The sequence below is a fragment of the Vigna umbellata genome, chromosome 3 (assembly GCF_029865625.1).
Source record: "Vigna umbellata cultivar VRB3 chromosome 3, Vumbellata_1.0, whole genome shotgun sequence".
NCBI classification, from domain to species: domain Eukaryota; kingdom Viridiplantae; phylum Streptophyta; class Magnoliopsida; order Fabales; family Fabaceae; genus Vigna; species Vigna umbellata.
The window spans coordinates 51,481,076-51,505,953 of record NC_142167.1 but is presented as its reverse complement, the minus strand read 5'-3'; the positions used below and the strand labels follow the sequence as shown (position 1 = coordinate 51,505,953).

The window sequence follows — 24,878 nt, the reverse complement described above, 5'->3', positions numbered from 1 at the left end:
ACGACATCCCATTGCAATCACAAGGAGTCTAATGAACAACACAAGGGAGGATGACTACCTAGCCCGCTAGTCTTAATCATCTTCAATCATGACGACCCAACTTTCGTTCTAATGCACGTTCATCTTCATCCAAGCTTCAAGCATAGACCGTGACATGACACTATATATTGATCGGCCAGTTTCGATCAACAAGAACAGGTCAACAGGGAAAGTTCTTCGTGAACTTCTATCAGAACATTCTCACAATAGCTACTTTCTTAGTCAAACTCCTTAACCAAATATTCATTTCTACAATTTTCCTTTGGTTAACTTTTACTTTCTTCATCAACAATTCTTCCTAACTCACCTTATCCTCATTTGCATCTTCTCGCGGCATTGTCCCCTCATCCAAATGAAGGGCACCACAAATGATTAGATTCCCACGGTCCTCCTCACGAAGGAACCACTCCCAACATATCTATCAACATTAAAAATATTTAGTTCTTTCAATAATCACATGATTTAAAACATATCAAGTTAATGCATCCAAAGATATCAAGTAACTTACACCTTTTGTTATGGAAGAACAACTCTATTTTCTTTGACCTCAACTTTAGTGAAAGCCAACTTAGGATTCTAGGGAACACAACATCATGATTGGGAACCACTAAACACAGATGTTCAGTGGCCCAAAGCTACAAAAATACTATAAACTAACATCAACAACAACTCTTTTACAGTTTTAACATACCAAACTAAGATTATAATTTTCTTACCTGCAACACTGTAGCATTGTTACTAATGCCAAAAGAGTCCAAAATTTGTCGCTCCGGTATGATTATAGATCTCTTATTTAAATTCTTAACCAAAAAAGTTTGGACAACAGTTGCCCAATCATAATCATAGAACCTATCTATATCATCCAATATTGTACATGGCATGTTACTAACTATCCTAGATTTCCTAGAAAAATAAAATATAATATAAAAACACTAAAATATACAAACGACGTACACGATCTACATCGTTCTCCTTATTTTCTATTATTAATTTTATCTTTTTACAAGTTTGAACTAAACTATTCACTAATAATGCCACAAACATTCTCATCAAAATTTACCTCCAAACCACTCACACCCAATCTTAAACACATTCGAACATCAATCACGATAAATGGTAATGGACCTTTGTGTATGCAGTCACAACTTAATCGGAGTCTCATCGATACACGCAAGATCATTATCTCTTAATAAAACATTTAACTCATTATATCTTTCGTGTCATACCACGGTCATAAACAAAACTACCAAAATTTTCAAAAAACAATCAATGATTAATAAACATTATTAAAAGAAAATAAAGAAATTCTAATATTACATATTTACTTATCTTGTTTTCACCTTTTTCTTGTAGAATGGATTCCATTGATGTAAGAAGAAACAAGGTCGAAAAAAGAAACAGGGTCAAAAATTCGAAACTATACACCCAACAATAAACCAAACCAAATCCCTAAAATTGAATTTTCCAGATCATTTTGTTTTGGTTAATAATTCAAGCAATGTGAATCAATCATTTGTTGACCTGTGTCGGAGTTAAAAAATTGTCAAAAAAAAAAGATGTCAATATATCATTACCTATATATTATACAGGTTTTAACCACTATCTTATCTCTACTAACCCACTCACCTTAATTGTCCTTCCATTGGTATTTCAGTTTCCCACTTTTCCTTAATTCCCTGCACTAATATGTTTTCTGCACTAGGTCCAAGCCACATCTCGGTTTACTCCTTGACTAAGCAGAATTATTAGTGTCCAATATTAGATGGATTATCAATGTTAATCTGACACTACTATAAATAATTAAAAATATTTATAATTATTTTTTTAAATAACTTTTTCATTGTATTAAATTCAGTTTAACAACATAGTAATTTTGCTGACTCTTTGAAACATGTTTTGTTTTGTAGTAACACTATAATTAAACGAAGAAATGTTACTTTAGACAAATAAGGTGAAACTCTGGACTTGACATTTTGTTTGGTAATTTGATCTAACCATAAAATTTGTTTTACTAAATAGAACTGCGAAACCCACATGCAGACAAAGGACAACACTTGTTGGATAATCTCATTTTGTATAACCATCTTTACCACCTGTTTTCTTGTTTTCCTTAGAGTAGGCTGTGTTGGAGGAGAAAGTTAAATTATTTTTTTATAGGCAAAAATATATTAATAATAGAGCATTTGAGATGCTAGAATCCTTAAAAAGAAATATTTACAAGGATACTTTCTCGTACATATCCATTTGATTTTTCCTGAAATATCAAATATATCACCATTTTAAATCATTCCAATTCGGGTCTGCTGCACGGTGTATATATGTGATAATCGCATAAGAGTGGGTAGCCCCAAGTGATATACTAGTAAAACTACTGTGCTCCCATATGTCTGTCATTGTTAAATTGGTACTCTATATAAGTATCCGCAAATTTAATGCTCGGAAGTGTAATATTTTTGCTTTATTCTAGGATACGAATATATCCAAAATATACTGGTCATCATTGAATTGACGAGGATGCTTTTAAAGCAATAAATGCTGCCTCGTAGCTAACAAGTTAGTTAAAAGCTACCTACTTAAAAACATATTTTTTGTGGATGTATTTGTTGCCTGATCACCTTGTTAACGTTTTAAATATAAAATATTGCAATAACCACTAATAAAAAAACAGCATTTAAACTCGTACAATAAGTCTCGGTTTAGGAGAAACCGAAGCCTATCAGAATGCGGTGATATTTTTGTAATTCTGTCGAACTTATATGTCTCGGTTCAAAGGAAATCGAGGCATATAAGCTGTATTACCTCGGTTGCAATTTTAACCGATGTCTAAAATCCTGAAAAATTCAACGATTTTTCAGATCCTGCTTACTGCTTCGGTTCTGTGGCGAACCAAGGCGTATAAGTTGAATGTAATTTCAAAAATGCCATTTTATATTTTTCTTTTATTTATTTTTGAGGTGTATAGGCATCGGTTGCTTTGTTAACCGAGGCATATAGACATTTATTGCCTCGGGTAAGTAAAGAACTGAGGTAGTATAACTTTTTATACTTCAAAACTCGTTAAAAATTTTAACCTACTGTTTAATCTTCTTCTTCCTCCCGCAAGAGCTCTTCTTCCTCGCACACCCAAGAAGTCTTCTTCTTCCTCGTGCAAGCCTCCATTGCTCTGGCGCCATCCTCGTTGCTCGCTTTCTTCACACTTTGGTGCCTCTGGTTCTCTCGCTGTTGCTCCAAAGTGTCTCGTTGGGCTTGGCTGAGTTTTGCGAGATCGGAAGGAAACTCTTTTCTCATGGCACGACGAGGACGCAACGACAGCGACATGGTGGCGGTTAGGCGCTGGATCTTGCGATTTGGGGCTTGATTTCTAGTTTTGGTGATTTTTGTTTGTAGGTCGCGAATGGAGTTTCTGTGAAGACGAAGCTTTCAAAGGCGTTGTCTCACAATTTCCATGGTGGCACGATGGCTTCGCGTGATGAAGATGAGTTCTTGCGGTGGTTGTTGCAATTAGTTTCGCGTATGGAGGAGATCGCGACGAGCTCGCATGCTTGGAGGTTCGGAGATGATTTGGTGGAGGCGCGAAGAAGGAAGAAAACGCGGCTAGGGTTTCTAGAAAAATGGATATCCGATTTGGATCTAAAAAAATTAAAAAAAAATTAAAAAGACTCTACTGCCTCGGTTGTCTGTGAACCGAGGCAGAATCCGAAACCTTTTGCCTCGGTTCTGAACCGAGGCAAAAAGTCTACTCCTTTCTACCTCGCCTGTATATACCTCGGTTGCGGAACCGGTGTCTATAAACGAAAATAACCGCTGTCGTTTCTCTTAACTGCACTAGTGAACATTTTGAGAAATAGGGTCAAGAAATTGAAATTCTAAAGTGGCGTTCATAGACCTCAAGCCCTATATATTTATCCACCACAATTTCATTATAATATAATTCATTCATCAATGTTATAACTTTATTGATTGTCATTAGGGCAAAGCCACTTCCTAACCCTATCTTCTTAAAAATGACAGATAAATATTTAAACTAAAGGTTTTCAAAGATGGTACCGTATTTATACGTATAATGGTAACATTCACCTACTTATGTACACTTCCAATATTTCCTTCTTTGTATATGTTAACTCCTGGCTTGCACTCAGCCTAAGAACAGCAAGGACTGATTCGGGTTACCTTACAACAGTGTGCCATTAAAAATGGGAAGAGTGCCATGCTGTGAGAAGGTAGGGTTGAAGAAAGGACCATGGACTCCAGATGAAGACAAGAAGCTCCTGGACTACGTTCGGAAGCATGGCCATGGAAACTGGCGTTCAGTGCCTGCCAAAGCCGGTAACAATACAACTTCTGTATACCCTTTTTTCTCAATCATCGACTGTGCATGTTCTTGATATTCAGCAATCACGCTCCATATCCCCAATTTATTTGTTACGTACATGTATGATTTATATCTAGGTCTTGAAAGATGTGGAAAGAGTTGCAGATTGAGGTGGATTAACTATCTCAAACCTGGTATCAAACGAGGAAACTTCAGCGAGGAGGAAGACCGTACCATTCTTCAACTTCATGCTCTTCTTGGAAACAGGTGACCTTCTTTTGGTTTTCATACTTTCGTATTAGTAAATCAAAAGGTTAATCATATATTTCTCCGAAGCTAATCGTGTTTCTCTATTGCACACACAGATGGTCAATCATAGCAGCTCACCTTCCCCAAAGAACCGACAATGAGATCAAGAACTATTGGAATACCAACATCAAAAAAGACTCATCAGAATGGGCTTAGATCCCATTACCCACAAAACAATTAAGCAGAACACGATTGAACCCTTTGGTGGTGGCCATGACCAGTCCAAGGACACCACCAATATCAGCCACGTGGCTCAATGGGAGGGTGCTAGACTTGAAGCTGAAGCCAGAGGGTCTCAGTTGCAAGTTATTGGATCCGGATCTTCGCAACTCTCTGGGTTAATTTTAAGCAAAATTCCAACTCAACCTTGTCTTTCATCACATTCGGTGTCAACCGAGCACAACACAGCGTATAACATGTATGCCCTCGTGCTTGCCACAACTCATGATTTTCGTTCATCTATGTCCACTCTGAGCATTCCCACGCTTCCCGCAGTTTCTAATATTCCACAAATGAAGAACACAGAAAGTTTACTTTCATATAAGGGTGATAATAATGTCATGGGAGCTAGTAGCCAAATCAAAAAGGTAATGGAAGGTTGTGTATCAAACTTACAAGATGATGACATTATGGTGGCTGTGGAAGCGTTTAGAACAGCAAGGTCTGAGAGTATCGAAGAGCTGTTTAATGAACCCACTTCCCTTTAGAAGGCCTAATATGACGGCTTCTTTTAAAATATGCGTTGTTTTAACAAAATGCGTGATAACTTCTTCTCTGTGTAGGGATTTTCAGCTTCATATCAGTTTGGATGTCTCGGTATGTGTCTCACTCAATTTATGCGTTCTTATATGATAGGCGGCGAGATGGTTCTGTTATCAGGAAACAGATAATTATAATTTTTTTTCCTCATGTTCTGATGCTGTATTCTTGAGTATTCATCGTGGTTCAGATCCTGTTTCCTTTAGTTTTGGCAAAATATTTCTTATAAAAAAACTTCCGGTGAGTGCCAAGGTCGTGATGTTGCATGTTACTATGATCTCTATAAGGAATTTAGCAACTTTCAAGGAAAACCGCATGATGAAAAGAGATGTATGTATCGATTGTTTTCGGGAAAGTGTTTGTATGGTTGTTAAAATATCATTTTCCATAATTAAAATAGTTAACCTAGTCTTCTCATTTTGTCAATGTTTCTTTAGTTTCAGTCTTATTGGGCATACATTCAATACTATATTGCGTTAGTCATGGAAGACGTCATTTGCTTTGCATTGTTGTAGTAGTAATTTATGTATTTTTCTTGTTTTTTATTTGATACCACAGAAAAATGTAATTTCTTATTTTCAATTCATCTCTAATATTCTGTTTCACAATTTGCAAAATATAGCATTCATTTTCTATTGGCTCAAACTTAGAAATAATTGATCTATAATGTCATCCACAACTGATCTATAATTGATGCGAAAAGAAACAAATTGATCTTGATATTTTGATATTCGTAACTTTTACACTTAATTTATCTCTTTCTCTTTCTAATCATTAAATATAATATATTTAATATAGATGTCAGCGTGTAGGAAGAGGGGTTTGAAGGGTAATATTTATCTCATGCAGGGAAGAGCCTCAATATACCTGACAAAATCTGCAAAGTGTAGTGTTGGTGGGAGGGAATGGCTTATACATCATGAGAAAAAGGATCAACCAAAGCATCTAATTGAAGGACTATAGTTATGTGGCAGAAATAGAAACAGAAAGTAGAGATAATAGCAATCAGTATGTTTTTGTATGCATGTTATATAATACTCGGATGTAAGGAATCACCAAGGGTAACTTCCAGACGCAGCAAAGAAAACCTTGGAAGAATGAAATATCTACATGCTGTGTATATATATAGGTTTATGACGATAAATTTAGTACGTCAAATTTTAATAAAAAAAATCCATGATATTTCATACTATTAACTCTATACATTAAAAAAAAAAGGTAAATTACTCATCATTTCAACCATTTTTGTTTTACTGGGATTTTTGGCTTATAAACAAACGTTAATTAAAGGAGAGGGTTCTTGACAACAAGTGTATCACTTCAAAAGCTGCAGGCCTATTAATGCCATGGCCTTAGGAACAACCCTATTCAAACCCCAGAATTGCCTTAAATTAGGTGATGGATAAATAAATTATGTGTAAGCTTTTTCATATCTGATTTATAGTTTATGTTTCCCGTTGTTACAGTTTTGTTACATTAACAAGAGTATAAGACCTAGACAATATATAAATATTATTAATTATTTGGTTAGCATTAAAACTGATAATGAAAACAAGCTAAAAAATAAAAATGGTTGATTAGTAAATTAAGAAATAACTTTACAATTTTTATATGCTACTGTTGTAGAGACAAAAACAATTAACCAACCTATTCATTCACTTTCCAGCCCTTTCGAACATTAAACTTGAAATCAGTAATTTTTTGTACTACTTATTTGAAAAATATGGTGAACACTTACTTTTCTAACTCTTCTATTCACACACTAGTGCAAAATTGACCTTTAACGTCAGTCCATAGACGTCCGTCCACCAAAATTTCAACGTAAATAATTGACCGGTGGCATAAATGTAAATAATTGAGTGTGGAGACATCCGTCCTGGAGGGGGCCGGACGTCTATAAATCTTCAACTCTCCCGTCAGCCTTTTGAACGTCCAGGGGCCGGACGTCTACTATATTATAGACGTCCGGCCCGACGTCCGGCCCCCTCCAGGACGGACGTTCAAAAGGCTGAAGCAATCAACTCTTCAACTCTCCCGTCAGCCTCATGAACGTCCGTTAGAGGGGTCGGACATCTACTATATTATAGACGTCCGGCTCCCTCCAGAACGGGGACGTTCAAGAGGCTGACAAGGTAGTTGAACCCGTCAGCCTTTTGAACGTCTACTATATTATAGACGTCCGGCCCCCTCCAGGACGGATGTTCAAAAGGCTGAAGCAATCAACTCTTCAACTCCACCCGTTAGCCTTTTGAACGTCCGTCCTGGAGGGGGCCGGACGTCTATAATATAGTAGACGTTCGGCCCCCTCCAAGACGGACGTTCAAGAGGCTGACAGGGTAGTTGAACCAATCAGCCTTTTGAACGTCCGTCCTGGAGGGGGCCGAAGGTCTACAATATTATAGACGTCCGACCCCGTCTAACGGACGTTCAAAAGGCTGACGAGAGAGTTGAAGAGTTGATTGCTTTAGCCTTTTGAACGTCCGTTATGGAGGGGGTCGGACGTCTATAATATTGAGACGTCCGGCCCCCTCCAGGACGGACGTTCAAAAGGCTGACGGGTTCAACTACCCTGTCAGCCTCTTGAACGTCCGTTCTGGAGGGGGTCGGACATCTACTACATTATAGACGTTCGGCTCCCTCCACAACGGACGTTCAAAAGACGTTTAAAATAAGGACATACACACCAAAACGCGAACCCGCGAGGAGTTACGCGAACCCGTGAGAGTTCGCTCTGCGCCTTGCATTTCCAGGTTGGTTTTTATCTGTTTTGGACCATTTAATCTTACTTTTATTTCGTTTAAATTGTTCAGTGATGAAATATCTTTCATTTGGACAGATTAAAAGTCGTTTTCGGTGCGTTTTGGTACAGTTGGTTGCGTGTTCTTGGGTGGCGTTTTTTGGCCTACGTTTTAGGTCGTGCACTCCTCCATTTCCCTCCATTTTCATTTCGAATATGCTCTTCAGACGTGTGGCAGTGCACAAACAAACGTCCAAACCCCGTAATCCTAAATAACTCGTTCAGCCATATAGACGTCCGTTTCGACACAAACAGACGTCTATATAGACGTTTGTTGTGTCGGAACGGACGTCTACATAGACGTCCGTCCTTATACAACGGACGTCTACATAGACGTCCGTCCTCACACAACGGACGTCTACATAGACGTCACCCACAAAGACGTCGGGAGGTCGTCGGACGTTAAAACCCACAGAACGGACGTCTATACTCCTTTCTGCACTAGTGACATTTACGTAATGAAAATATTCTCAATTTTTCTCAAATATTATATTATGATAATTAATTTACTCATTTTCATATAAAAAAAGTGCATAGATGTTAGGACTGTTTTGAATGTACATTTATTTATGTTTTCTTTGAACAATTAACCTAAAGCTACATCTTGTTAAGGGTAATGGTAATATCAAACTTAAAAAATAAAGGACTGCAATTAGTCAAACTAGAAAAAAAAGGAAGTACATGAATATTTAATGATAGATACTATTACATCAGTTCCTAAACTATTTAACTGCGCCACTGCATTGGAAGGTCTGATACCTGATACTTTCTATAAATATGCAGGCGAGTTTGGAATCAAACTTTAATTTACTTGCCAACTATATAATAGTTCTTTTTCTTTTATTAAACCTATAAAAAAATAAAAGTAAAAGCTACGAACTGGAGGATTCAATTGGGTAATTAAACTCTAGGTATTTTCATGCTACGGATTGTAGAAGATATAGGACTGAGATTAATGGTTCTGAAAGCTTAGGACAGTGGTTTGAGGACCCCCACTACTGTGAAAAGCAAGGTAAAAGGGTTTTTCCAAGAAGTACTGTCGGAGACTACTGAATCTAATGTTATGGTAGGACACATAAAATTTGTTTTTATCTCTAATGTAGATAACATAACACTAACAAGTGGGTTCACGAAACTAGAAACTAAGGAAAGCTATATGGCAATATGAAAGGGATAAAGGTCATATATAAAGTTAAAAATATTGAAGTTAAGTGGGTTTGGAACATGAAGAAACACAAGAATATATATTTAAATCACCGTATAAGAAATCTCAGGATGAGATTAGAGAAGAAGACCACAACTTATTTGAATTACTTTGGAAATTAAATGTCGTCTTTTCTACACAATATTTTGTATGGGGAGAGTCCTATTTCACAGAGTAACAACATATGAAAATGTGATTAACAGAGGGATCATGGTAGGGAACACAATGTTTGTTATGTGTGCAACTAGTATATAAATGGTGGGCCTTTTTGGGTTGTAGGATTGTAGGACAAGTATGGTATATGGACCATCGATGGTAGGAGTAAGTACAATAAACCATAAAGATTATTAGTACTAGTTTCTAAGGTATTAGGACCAGTGAAACTATGATGTGAACGTTGGAGTATGTTAAAAATTGTATTGTAAAGATTATTTGATCAGGTTTAGTTTATTAGATCCAACTCCAATGAATCTTTGTCTCTTTTATCCTACGACTTTATAATCAATTACATTGTTATTTTGATACAATGAAGTGCTAGAAAATCAAAATAAATTCACTTTGTAATTTTACTTTTTTCTAAACCAATAATGAAGCATTAATTTAACTAAACACCAACTCGTTACGACTTTCGACCTAGATTAACCCATCACAAAATTCGACAACAAACACATCTATTTTATATATCATTATCGATTCTCACATTAAGACAAAGCTAACTGATAATGATAATTTTCAGCGGACGTAATGTTGGGGGACATTAACCTGTTCATACACAGTTGGGAAGCACGGATAATAGTAATGTGAAAAGTACTTGTCTAGCTTCTACTTATTTATAAACATTTGTCTTATGGAAAAATATATTTTCAAAACAACTTTTAAAATTGGAATGCTTAAGATGTCTTTTTTTCTTAAAGAGAATTTTCAGTATATCAGTACTCTATTTTGGATAATTCAAAGTGAAATTTGTTTACTAAATGTTTTAGGACGGTCTGCTAAGAGTGGTGTTATAGACTCAGTAAATCTCACTTTCATCACCTTAAATTGTTTAAATTTAATTCAACCTCACAAAATGATTAAATTATTTAAATTTAATTCAACCTCAAAATATTTATATTTTGATCAAATCTAATTTTAAAGATCTGATATCTCTAACACTCGTATTCTTAAAAATAGACGAGCAAATACTCAAGGATAACAGCATAAAGTTAGAAAACATGATAAACAGGTAAGTAATAAATATGAATATCTTGAAATAATAATAATAAAGAAAAGCAGGAACTGAAAAGGAAATGGGAATAGGGAGTTTACAGACCTACCACTTTGATCCTGACCCCATTTTCTTAAAGATGACAGAAACAAAATTTAAGCCAAAGGTTTTCACTTAGGGTACGGTTTTTATACGTATTATAGTAACAATCACCTACTGCTGTACTCCTCCAATATATCCTTCCATGTATGCATATGACTGATTCGGGTTACCTTACAACAGTTCGGCATTGAAAATGGGAAGGATGCCGTGCTGTGAGAAGGTAGGGTTGAAGAAAGGACGATGGACTCCAGAAGAAGACAGGAAGCTCCTCGACTACGTTCGGAATCATGGTCATGGAAACTGGCGTTCAGTGCCTGCCAAAGCGGGTATAATAACAACTTCCGTGTACCCTTTTTTTCTCAATCAATGAGTGTGCATGTTGTTGATATTGAGGATTCAAAGGTTCAAATCCCGATTTTATTTGTTACATATGTATGATTTATATATATCTAGGTCTTCAAAGATGTGGAAAGAGTTGCAGATTGAGGTGGATTAACTATCTCAAACCTGATATCAAAAGAGGAAACTTCAGCGCCGAGGAAGACCACTCAATCATTCAACTTCATGCTCTTCTTGGAAACAGGTGACCTTCTTTTGGTTTTCATACTTTCGTATTAGTAAATCAAAACGTTAATCATCTATTTCTCAGAAGCTAATCATGTTTCTCTATTGCACACACAGATGGTCCATCATAGCAGCTCACCTTCCCCAAAGAACCGACAATGAGATCAAGAACTATTGGAATACCAAGATCAAGAAAAGACTCATCAGAATGGGCTTAGATCCCATTACCGACAAAACAATTAAGCAGAACACGTTTGAACCCTTTGGTGTGGCCATGACCAGTCCAAGGACACCACCAATATCAGCCACGTGGCTCAATGGGAGGGTGCTCGACTTGAAGCTGAAGCCAGAGGATCTATGTTGCAACTTGGATCCTCGCAGCTGTCTGGGCTCATTTTGAGAAAAATTCCAACCGAAAACAACACAGCGTATAACATGTATGCCCTCGTGCTTGCCACAAATAATGATTTTCGGTCGTCTGTATCCACTTTGAGCATTCCAATGCTTCCTGGAGTTTCTAATACTCCACATATCAGGAATAAGGAAAGTTCACTTTCATATAAGAGTGATAATAGTATCATGGGAGCTAGTGGCCAAAGTCAAAAGGAAATAGAAGGTTGGGTATCAAACTTACAAGATGATATTATGGTGGCTGTGGAAGCATTCAGAACAGCAAGGTCTGAGAGTATCGACGAGCTGTTTAATGAATACACTTCCATTAGAAGGTCTAATATGACGTTTTCTTTCAAAATATCTGTGATTCTTAGTTTCTTCTGTTTGAAGGGTTTTTCAGTTTCATGTCAGGTTGGGTGTCTGTATGTGTCTCACCCACATTATGCTTTCTGGTATCATGAAACAGATTATTATATTTTTGTTTTCGCATGTTCCGATTCTCTATTCTTGAGCATTCCTTGTGCTTAAGATTTAGTTCCCTTTAGTTGTAGTGAAATATTTCTTATAAAAAACTACATACTGTGAGTGCCAGGGTCGTGATGTTGCATGTTAGTATAATCTCTATATGGTATTTAGCAACATTCATTGAAAACCATACGATGAAAAGATATGCATGTATCAATTGTTTTTCGGAAAGTGTTCGTATGATTGTTAAAATATCATTTTCCATAATTAAAAGAGTTAACATACTTTTCTCATTTAGTCAATGTTACTTTAGTTTCAGTCTCGTTGGCCGTACATTCAATACTACATCGTGTTAGTAATGGAAGACGTCATTTTGCATCAGGTAATAATATATTGACATATTTTTTTATAACCTTTTATCACTGAAACGTGTGAAAAGGTCATTAGTCCAGTTGATAAGATTTTTTAATAGAAAAAAAAAAGTGACGTGAAAAAGCTCCTTTTGGAATTTAGTTTTGCGGGTTTGTTTTAAGGGTTTAAACTGCATTTTCGTTTATTAGACCTTCTTAACGGAAGAGCATTGTTCATCGAACCACCATTTTATCCTTGTTTGTGTCGAAGTTTTGTCGTTCCTTAGTCGTGGGTTTCATCTTTGTCTTTTGCTTTAGGTTTTCGGACCCTTTTTTGTAACGTCGACGGTTTTATGTTTTTTTTTTTATTATTATTTTGGTTTGCACTTTTTGAATCTTTTTTCGTTAACATTAGGTTTTTCCTCTTTCTTGGTTCCACATTCTTGTGTGACTTTGTTTTGTTCTTTCGTGATTGTGCATTGTAGGGTTTTTTTTTTTTTCAGTGTCTTTTTTCGTTGGTTTGACTCTGTTTCTTTTTCGTGTGTTTAGGCATTATGGTTTTTTGTTTTTACAATAACGGAGTCCATTCCAGAAAAAAGGTAAGTAAATGCGTGTAAGTAGAATTGTTTTTTTTTACATTGAATCTTGTTTTTCGAATGACTGATTGTTTTGTCTTTTGCGTAGGAAGGTCCAGACATTTGTTCACATATTTTTAATATAAAAAATATTCATTCTCATCCTAATGCATTGTTAATGTCATGAATGGTAGCAAGACCAATTCTGTAGTTGTTTTTTTTACTCATTTTGAATGTTTTGTTGACAGCTTTGGTTTATTATATATTTTTAATGGTTATCATTCATTATCTTTGGGATTCATTAACATGAGAAAGAATATTTTTTGTATTAAAATTTTGTGAAAAAAAAGTGCTGGAGCTTTTGCAAATGATAAAACAATCAATCATTAGAAAGCAAGATTCAATGCAGAAAAGATCAATTCCACTTATTTACATTTGCTTACCTTGCTTTCAACTTTTTCTAGAATGGACTCTATTGCTATGAAAACAAAGGGGATAACAACATTTTTTTCACAACATTTTAATATCATTTATGTGTCATTTTATGATTGGTCCAAAATTACTCCACAATCAATAATAATAATAATAAACACCAACATGGACCAATAATAAAATTACATGTAGATGATGTTAAAATGTTGTCAAAAAATTGTTGTCAAAGTATCATTATCCAAAAAGAAAAAACCATAACAGCCTAAACACAAAAACAAACCGAATCAAACCAACCAAAGAGGACACTGAACAGAAAACCCTACAATGCACAATGACGAAAAACCAAAATAAACCTACACACGAATGCATAACCAAAAAAGAAGAAAAACCTAATTTTGACAAAAAGAGGATTCAAAAAATGCAAAACAAAGGAAAAAAAATGCCAAAAAGCAACTGAAAATCTAAAGCAGAAGACAAAGACGAAAATTCGCGGCCAAGGAATGACAAAACTTAGGCAAGAATAAGGGTGGAATGGTGGATTGATAAAGAATTTTCCTCCGTTAACGAGCTCTGAGAACCAAGGTAGAGTTTAAACCCTAACATGAACCCGTGAAACCAAGTCTCCTAAAATGAGCTTTAAACATCACTTTTTCCATTTAAAAAATATTACCAATTAGACAATAACCTTTTGACACGTGTCGGTCTAAAAAACTTGTAAAAAAATTATCAGTATATCATTACTCTTTTGCATTATTGTTGCGGTAATTTATGTATTTTTCTTGTTTTTTAATGTCTTACTCTAAATTCATCTCTAATACTATTTCACATTTTATATATGATTTATAGCCTTCTAATAGAACTACATTCATTTCTATCAAAATTAAAACAACAGTTTTGAAAAATATATATTGGCTCAACTTAGAAGGCACTAGAATTGATCCTTAATGTCATGCACAACTCATCTATGATTTTTCACTTAATGTATTTCCTTTCTCTTGAGGACAAAAAAATCCCTCAATATTTTACACCTTGGAGGAGTGAAATGTCTACATGGTATAATAAGAAGCTACCTTGGAGGCTAAAGTATCTCAATTTTAATTAATTTTTATTCTAATCATGTACAATAATTATTATAAATATAATTACACACTTACACATAAAAAAAATAATTGATGATAAANCAATTAATTATCTATTAAAGAGACATAAAGTGGTTATACGGGACGTATAAATTGAAAGATCACATCAATATAAAAATATATTTTCAAGTTGTTTTTTGTTATTATTCTTCGAATTTTATGGTAGATAAAATTGGATTTTGGATCGAGTGTCAGAGAAGTTAATTAGATTACTTAGAATAACTCAAACGTGTGAGCAATTTATTAACTATATAGAGTGAATTTGAAATTATAATATTAAGAGTGTTGCCCTTTTACCTTCAATTTAAACTGATTTGCTATCTAATATTTGATATTGATTAGTTCATGTTTCAATTTAATTTGCTACAACCACAAAACAGACATCTTAAATTTTTTCTTATAACATTATTTTGGTCTATGATTGGGTTCGCTTTATAATCATACAATTTTTTCAACAACAATGTTATGTTACACTTTTTTCTTACATATATTTTTACCTTCAATTATTTATATTTATACTTTTCTATTGTCTCATGTTTATCATTCTCTTTCTCATTGTTTTCCTTTTCTATTCATATCTTCAACAATTATAAAAAGAACGTAAAAATATCGTTTTTCTACTTTTTCAACTATCTTTCAAAGTAGATTTAGTTTACCTTTCGGCAACCTTCTGTCACCATCACTAATCCTTTTGAATTTACCCATCATCACTAATAATGTAATATATATATATATATATATATATATATATATATATATATATATATATATATATATATATATATATTATTTATTTTATTTTTGAAACATCTAATTCCGAAGAACAAGGGCCTTATAATTCGGGTTTGGTAGGTCTATTTGTTAAACTCTTATGGGTCGAGTCAAAACATGGATTGGTGATAGTGGTCCACCTCTAATTTGGTTTATTTGAGTTATTTATATTATTAGAGTTTATTTTCTTAAAATAATTTATATAACTAATATGTATAAGGAAATGTAAAATAACCAGTATTGAAATATTAAACTTAAAATAAATAATTTCTTGTTTAAAAAGTAAATTTTGAGTAAGAAACTTCATAAGTATAGTTATTAATTATAATTAGACTTTGTGAGTTCGAAATGAGAATAAATATGTGCTTGTGGGTATTCTCAAAACTGTCGACATGAAATACTCAAATTGATAAATTATAAGTATAAATAATATTTAACTTTTTTTATGGGTGTGGATATATATATATATATATATATATATATATATATATATATATATATATATATATATATATATATATATATTTGCTTCTTTTTAAATTATTAGAAGTCTTTAATTTAGTTTGTACTCTAAATTTATATAAATTATAAAAATTTTCATTATTATTAAGCATTAAACAGTAAAAAAACAATTTTTTATTGAATCCCTAACAATATTATTTTTTTTATAAAAAGTGATTTAATATATATTTGGATAACTATAAAGATAAATATATTTATTACTTAAAAAAAAGAAGGATGAAAGTTTTTTAATATTTATTGAATATGCAAAAATAAATAAGACATGAGCCTTTACACCTCTTTTAACTTCAATTTTATCAGCTTAACTAACTTATTTGTTAAGTTTTAACTCTTCATTATTTTAAGAAATATTAGAGTTTCCAGTTTCATCAATTGGAACAAGATATAGATTAGATAAAGTCACTAGTCCAAACAGCTCAGAAAAATGGTAACTGATTCTAAAAGTTTATTTGAATTTATTTTTCTTTTTAAATTTTAAATAAATAAAAACTCATGAGATTACCTGTTATATTGTCATCTAGCTGATAACAAAAAATGGTAAATATCATAATCTAACAATTTATTTTGAATTATTCATCGTCTAACATATCCGTTAATGTTAATTTAAGTTTTTCCTAACTTAACTTAATTTCTCACAATTGTATATTAATTTATGTCTGATATTTAATCAATGGACTGGAATCCAATACTTTCTTTGATTCACTGACCAGTTAGATTTTAAAGAATTAGTTATAATTTATTTTAAGAGTAAAATGTCAAATATCATGTATTAAAGTGTTCTTTAATCAAACTAGTTTCTTAAACTTCCAAAATATCTATAATAAATTTAAATATAGTTTTGGTTGTATTATACCTTAATTTAAATATCAGTGTTTTTTGATAAAAAAAAAATTCTATTTGCATTTTCACTATTGATAATATGTAGGATATAAGTTGGTATATAATAAAAAAATATCCTAGGATAAACACAAAATTACAAACACTCTAATCAAATAAAGAGTGACTCATTTTGTATGCTCAATTGTGTAGAACGCAGAGGTTGTATATTTATCTCTCCAACTCAATATGTCTTCATAGTTATCTTGCCAACTTTCTTGGTTATTTTCAATTCTCAACTAGCTAGTTAAACTTATAAGATTCAACTTAGAACAACCATGGACATAGCTCTTTCCATGCTAGAACAAGCATTAGAGGCTCGTGACCAAGCTATCAAAAAAGCCATTAAAGGTTATGCCTATACTAGGACTTGGACCCAAGGCCATCTTTGCTAACCACTTCTTCCGATCAACATGTCTCATGTCTCATATCTCATGTCTCATGATAGATATTACTACAAAAATAAGTTTTGGCGACCATTATTTTTTACTTTTGTCGTTAGTCCAAATAACGTCTTATTTGGATACATCAATTTAACATTGGAGGAGAAAACGATGTTGAATGACGTCGGTTAGCAGCCAAACCAACGTCTATTGACGACGAACATCACTCAATTAAATTGACCTTTAAAGTCATCAACGAAAGGATTTGTACTTTTGAGCGCGTCTTTTTGCAAAAGCTTTGGCGTTTAGTGATAGGACATCGTTGAATGTATATTTTTGTGAATGCTTTAACACTTAGTTGAAGGGAAACCATTGAGTGCGAGAATTTACACTGAAAATGGAGGGCAATTGTCATCGACTATGGTAAGGGCCGACTATTATGATTAAGGCTGATGCAAATGTGGCAATTTTTTTAAAAAAATTGTTTGTTTTTACAATTTTATCAAACTTGAAATACATAAAACCAACACTATTTTTTGTATTAAATGTTTCCAGCACACATTTTCAAGATTAAAAGCCTAAACTAATCAAAACTAAGACTAAAAGCTAAATCTATCAAAACTAAGAATTAAAATTAAACTAATGAATGTCTTGAAGAAAAACACAATTGTTGCTATAGTGGGTCCTAGGTCTTAACTCTATCGCTCTAGAAGATACACTGCCTACTCCGGTTGTATCTTCTTCATTGCGTCCTCTGTTATTGGTGATGGATTCTTAAACCACCGCAAAAATAACATAACTTCATTATGTTTTCATACTAATGTTTAAAGGTTAATATGATTTGTCATATGATAAATGTATATATTATTACCTCAATCAAATCATCTATAATTCCTCCTCAAATGATGGTTTTGTTTCAAGACATAATATAGTAGTCACATTCTCATGAATCTAGCTACTTGTTACACTAAATATAACAAAGAAAATAATCACATATCTAGGTCATAAATTGACATATGAAAATTAATAACTAAAATATCAATGAGTTCCAACCTTTCAATACAATATTTGAATTTATTATGCTTTAGGCCTACCTACAACTCTAATTACATTTGAAACATAGATTAATACTAATATATAATTAATTAATATGAAAAATTGTTACACTTACAATCAAGAACAAAACCATACAATTGTACATTGTCTTGGTATGATCACCATCCATTGTTAATGGGTCATATCATAAATCACAAATAGTTAGTCGATTAATTAAGTAAATCTTCATAAAATTTTATAATCAGTAACACATACCCACCAATTTTACTCAACCATCCATGTTTGCAAATATGTTTGCTTGAATTCAACTATGTTTCTAAAAGGTTGAATGGTCTAAGGTTCAATATATCCATACATGGATGTCCGACCTTGATCCACAATGATTATGTCCAAGTACCTATATAACAACAAAGTTAAGTATATATTAAAAAGTAACAATTTTAATATTTAAATATGAAAGAAAATGAAAAATTTTACATGCACCATTGTTGTAGAATTGAAATATTTAACATCTTGTTTTCCACGATGACTTCCAGCGCATCATTTAGAGTAATATACATAAGCACATGGCACTCGAGGTCAAATACTATAAATTCTTTAATGAAAAACAATTGTTTCAACTTAAGTATTATAGGCAAGTACCACACCATCTTAGGAGGTGAATCATCATTGTCTTCATCACCATTGTTTCCATTAACTTTATTTTTAAATTGTGATAAATTTGTTTCATGTGAATATTTATAAAGAAATTTTCATTATAAATAAGACCTCGTAGCTTTAGTTGAAACAAATTAAAACGTGTAATGTTTGAATTGTAATGAAAGAGCATGTACTGAGAGAGAAACTTTTGAGTTGTAATCTCCATTACAGTGAATGTTCTTCCGTTGATGTAGATTAAAATTCATTAACAATTCAATTGAACCACATTAGTTTTTTTTCTTATATAACCCCTTTCAAGTAAAGTATTCTTTATGTGAAAAACATGAAATAACACAAGAATATAGGGTTGAATTGTGCTTTAAAATTTTCATATTTTTTCACTTGCATCATTTGCGTAAGTAATCATAGTTTCATTCATTTTTAGAATATTTAATATTAGTTTTCTTGAATTACAATTGAGATTAAATCCATTATTTTAATTGGAATTTTCTCAAATTAGAGTCAATTGAGCTTTTACTAAAATCATTGATAAAAAACAGTTTTTAAGCCCTGATATATGCTAGACAATCTAGATGGACGAGTCTCACCAGATGATTATTATTAACTTTTACTAGATGGTCTATTGAATCATGATTATATATTATATGTTTGAATGTATACTGTTTCGGATGTGTAGGGCCGTGCTGCTCCAAGTCTCCAAATCCTCCTGTGGTCTTGCTTCGGGGCCGGTTCCTCTCCTCAAGGCTTAGCTCTCCTCTTGTTCCTGAGGGGTGGAGACCTGCAAAAGATTCTCCGATGCCAAAGTCGTTTCAGAGCAATGGCTTTTCTCAAGGATAGCAATAAATATGCATTCAATGTAACCTATCTATCACTCACCGTGGACCTGTATTTATAGTTTTTGCTATGGGCTTGGGATTAGTGAAAAGTTAATCACGGCCCAAAATGGCCCAATAGCTTCTAATTTCTACTTACCTCCAAACCAGATTAATTTACCTAAGCCACAACGATTAGCCATTTGGCCGGTTAACAAGGTACGGGCGTCCGCCCACGTGATATGGGCGTCCGCCTTACCCTATTCGATCCTTCACATTTATTTAATAGGTACTCTTCCAAGCCTCCAATGTCAGGGAAGGCGGACGGTCGTTGGCCCTTTGGATGACTCGGGCCACTGAACTGGGCGGACGCCCATTTACATGGGCGTCCTTCTGTACGGCGCCCGGCACTCTGGTACAGATTTGACGCAGTGGCCATACATACTTTCCAGACGTTTCGTCTCTCGGCCTTTTCTTGACGAACACCTTTTGTGAGTGTAGAGAGTGCGGGGTTATCTTGTGGTGATAGAATTCCATGTGAGTTCTTCAAAGTTTTTCTTACAAACAGAGGTTCTATCCACTTGGGCGGACGGACATTTAGTCCTTTGGGTGACGTGGGCACCGAAACGGGTGGATGGCCGCCTACTCGAGCATCCTTCCGTACGGCGCCCGGCACTCCCTGGTACATATACATATCTGAACATTCTAACGTATGTTTTGTGAAGTACCTAAAAATAGGGTTCTCACACACGCACGCACGTGTTTGTGTATTTTAAATTTTTAATATTTTTATTTTGTATTTTATTATGTTAATTTTGTAATAGTTGCAATTAAAGTGAGAAAACAATAAACTTAATACAAACATAGTGATCTTAACAAAATTAGAGATATAAAAACAACTTGAGAGATGATGAAAAAAAAAATGGTAGAACAATCACATATTGATATTAAAACTGCTAATAATAATAATTTCAGCAAGGGACAGAAATAACAAGTATAACACTCATTACATCAACTAAAAAGTTTACAAAATTTGAAGTGAATTTGAAAAAGTAGTACAAACCCCAAATCATAAATATGCATGTATCTATTTGGATTGTATTAATAAATTGTAGAGAAAAAGAAAATAAGCAGAAGCTTTTCTCATAGAAAAAGTTCATGTCAAAGATCGATTGATCGATTCTCTTCAATGCACACATTAATTATAAACAGTAGCACTGTGCTGCAATCATCACATCTATAGTAGGAAAGAAAGTGACCACAAATCTTAGATGCATGTGATTTATAAGTATTTGAAAATCATTATGATGCTACTTTTTTTTTATAATTTAAAACACTAACGAATACTTTTACACATATCTATTTACTCAATTGCATTTCTTTTATTCACTGTTTTTTCATTGTGAAGGTAGAGATTCCTGGGGATGCACAGCTGTGACTCCATTAAATTTAAATAATTTCATAAATTAAAATTAAAATTTTATTTTATTTCAACTAAACAATCACACCTTATTTTAAATAAATTTTTATTAATCACGTTTTTTTATTTCAAATAACAACTCATAATTCAATTTAACATAATTTAAATTAATTATATCTTATTTTAATTAATTTTAAACGTAAAAGTAAAATTATAATCTTATAATTTTATTAATTAAAACATTTTCTTTTAATCTATCACACATGTAATATCTCACTCTTTCCTCTCATTTTCCTAATTTTTCACCATCTTGTTTTAATATATACAAACTCATTTTCACATTTATTTTCTCATAAATTCATTTATTTCCATTCTCTAAACCAAATACTAAGAAAAGCTCAAATATGAGTTTATTATATATGATGAATAATGTAAGATGTAGTATAGGTGAGGAGCCTAAAGAGAGAGTGAAGTTGTATGTTGTAGGATCTTAGTAAGGACAGGTCCCTATCAGTGGCAGAAACCATATTCATTTATCAGTCTTTCTGTCCCTTCCCTTGCTATGGACGTGAACTTCTGAAAAGCATCTCTCACCCACACAGACTATCTAATATTTTTCTTCTCTTTCTATTCTCTTCTTCTATTTCAAAAGTATTAAAACAGTTTAGGTCAATTTTTCACTCATTTACACAATAGGTAGTGTAATTTTTTTGCTTATTCACTCTTTGGTACCTTAGAGTCAACAACAATTTTCTTGCTTCATTCTTATAGTTTAAATTCTTTATCAAAGTATATCAATAAGCTGTAAAACAAAAGAAAAAACATACTGTGCTTATTGGTTGTTATCTATTTTATATTTATGAAGAAGTGGAACACTTGAAAAAATATGGATAAACACTTGTCATGAAAGAGGACCATTGAATGTACAACATTAAATGTTCTTCACCAAATAGTCAAGTAAGCATTTAATGCTTGCAATCAAATGCCTCCAATATTGATGTTCTTGACAAAGAAGACAGAGTTAAAAAAAAAAGACAGAGAAAGAGAACCTCAAACCACCTTTGTAAGCTCCATTGCCTCTCCAAATCTTCATGAGAAGTGGTTTATTCTATCTTTTATAACTTTTTACAGAGTATATAGACTTTGTAGGTCTATCTTTTATTAATTTGTAAGACATTATTAAAGATAAAAAAAATTATTTCAAGAAACTAAAATATATAATTTTATTTATTTCTTAAATATTTTAAATTTTAATTTCTTTTATTTAGATAAAATATTTTAAGTTTCTTTATAAAATAAAATCCTATATTAAAATATTTTGATAATTCAATTTTATCTTTGAGTTTAAGTTTGTTTAGTTTGACTTTTTTATTCAGATGAATTCATCTCGAATCATTTTGATAGTTGGATTAAGACGAATCATCTTGACATTCAATTTATGTCAAATTGTATCAATTCTAGATTCGATATAACTAGTCTTGACCATTACATGAAATTGTTCAATTTGATTTTTGGTCGGACTAATTTGTTTTGACCTTTAATTTGGACCTAGTCGTCACGACCTACGATCCAAGTCGACTCGTCTTGACCTTTGACTTGAACCGACACATTAAGATCTTCGGTCCAAGATGACTCGTCGCGACCTTCATCCAGACTTACTCGTCGTGATATTTGATCCAATTCGAAGTCTCAACTTTCAGCTCAGGTTGATTCATGTTGCTCATCCAGAGTCAAATTGTCTCGACCTTCAACCTAGCTCACTCGGCAAGACCTAAGGCCTAGGTCGACCTTGCAAGACATTCGATCTTGGTCGACCCAGGTCTGAGTGACCTGTCTTACCTTTGACTTAAGTTGACTTGACTTTTTCTTTGACTCAGGCCAAATTAGTTCGACCTTTAGTCTAAGTCAACCTGATTAAGCCTTTTGGTTAAGCTGACTCGACTGAGCCGGCTTGACTCGACCTTCATAAAAGAACTGAAAAGGAGTGAAATTTTAAACTTCTTATATTTTTAAGGCATTTAAAAAGTTTTTACTTTGTTCACTTGTAATACCTTTCAAAATTTCTTAAATTTCAATTTTCTTTTTATTCGCTTTATCTAAATAAGTCATTTTAATATAAAAAAATTTAAATTTTTCAAACAAATTGTATTGTACTTGTCCAGATACATCTCGGCCACCCAGGATAAGATGCACTCAACTTAAGAATATTCTACCAAGACGAAACCATCTCAAACATACTAATAATGTAGATAAAATATGTTTAAGTTAAATATAAAGGTAAAGCGTATTAGCAAAAGTTAATTAAGATAATTATGTCACATTGATCAGACTCATCCAAATAAAAATCTATAATCATTATATAATAACACATAATACGAGTTAAATTAATTATGTTCATTTATTATTACATTCAATATTGTTGTCAGCTGTATTTTTATACTATTTCTATTTCAAATCCTAAATTCCCTATAAATTTTAAAACCATGCTAAAAGTGAAATATAAGACAAATAAAAGTCTTAGGAAAATGCAATAAGTCATAAGATAGGAGCATGAAAATTGAGTCATCTATATTGCCTAGGTGTAGATGCCTATGGAGCAAACAGTTTGATGATGGAGTAGTAAACCATCTCATGACCAATAACCATGTATATATGTTCTAGTTAACTAGTTAGTTAGAATATTGTTTGTAGTTCTAACCATTCATAACCACATTATGTCCCCTTTATAAGTATGTTTGCGTGCTTTCATAGGAAGATGCAAACCTAAACGCTTATCTTCATGATACAAAAGATTATTTAGTTTATTCTTTGGTCTTTGTTTTCATTTTGTAGAATTTGTTATTTATTTTATACAAATCTTTCATTATTTTGGACTCAATTTGACATTAGACGAACGATAACAATTTTTTTTGTAAGTTTATTGGAAATGCAATTCAACCTTCTTGTATATTTCTTGTTTTAAAGTAAATTATCATTATTTTATGATTTTAGATTATTATGATTTCAAATTATACTTATAAAAAAATCCCAATAAAATCACCGACCTAAAAGATGGATGACATTTTAAATTATAGTGAATGATATTTTGATAAGACATGTAATTGAATATTTGTTTTGGTAAATTAAAAATGTTGGATTTGTGTTAAGGAAATGTTGACTGAAATTATCTATCCAGGAGGATGGTTTGATGACTGCATATGTAATACTTTTTTATGAATGTACAGTGAAAGAGAAAGTAAACGAGGAATATAATAACCATAAATTATACAGTTTAAAGGGACAAAAGGGAAACTTTAAAGCACTCACTTTACTTCCTTTTGAAACCCCTGCTTTTCTTGGCTTTTGTTTTGTTTCTTCATCTCTCTCTCTCTCTCTCTGCATCTCTGATAATACAATTGGCTGGCATTTGCCGTGCAATGTGATTCTGTAACTGAGCTTCTGTACCATTCCCTGTGGGTCCAGCAACAGTCTTTTACACCTTTGATTTTTAGTATACCCATAAACTTGTCTTTTGCTTTCAGATTTGGATTCTTTACCCTGCCACATACACCCTCATGGTTGCATTGCATGCAAAAAAAATATGCTCCATTTCTTTCATTTACGCCACTTCCTGTGCTTTTCTTACCTCTTCATTAACTACATGTTCAAATTAGTGTTTAGCAACATTTTCAGTATATATTGTTGAAGAAGTGAGAGATGTAATAGAAAAACAAGATATTCAAACAGAAAAG

At 32.9% G+C, this 24,878-nt stretch overlaps 2 pseudogenes; both read left to right on the top strand.

Annotated features, from left to right (window-relative positions):
* Positions 1 to 4,232: 4,232 nt before the first annotated feature.
* LOC148202897 (transcription factor MYB8-like) lies at positions 4,233 to 5,367 on the top strand (annotated as a pseudogene).
* Positions 5,368 to 10,922: 5,555 nt separating this feature from the next.
* LOC124848515 (uncharacterized) lies at positions 10,923 to 12,214 on the top strand (annotated as a pseudogene).
* The last annotated feature ends 12,664 nt before the right edge of the window (positions 12,215 to 24,878 follow it).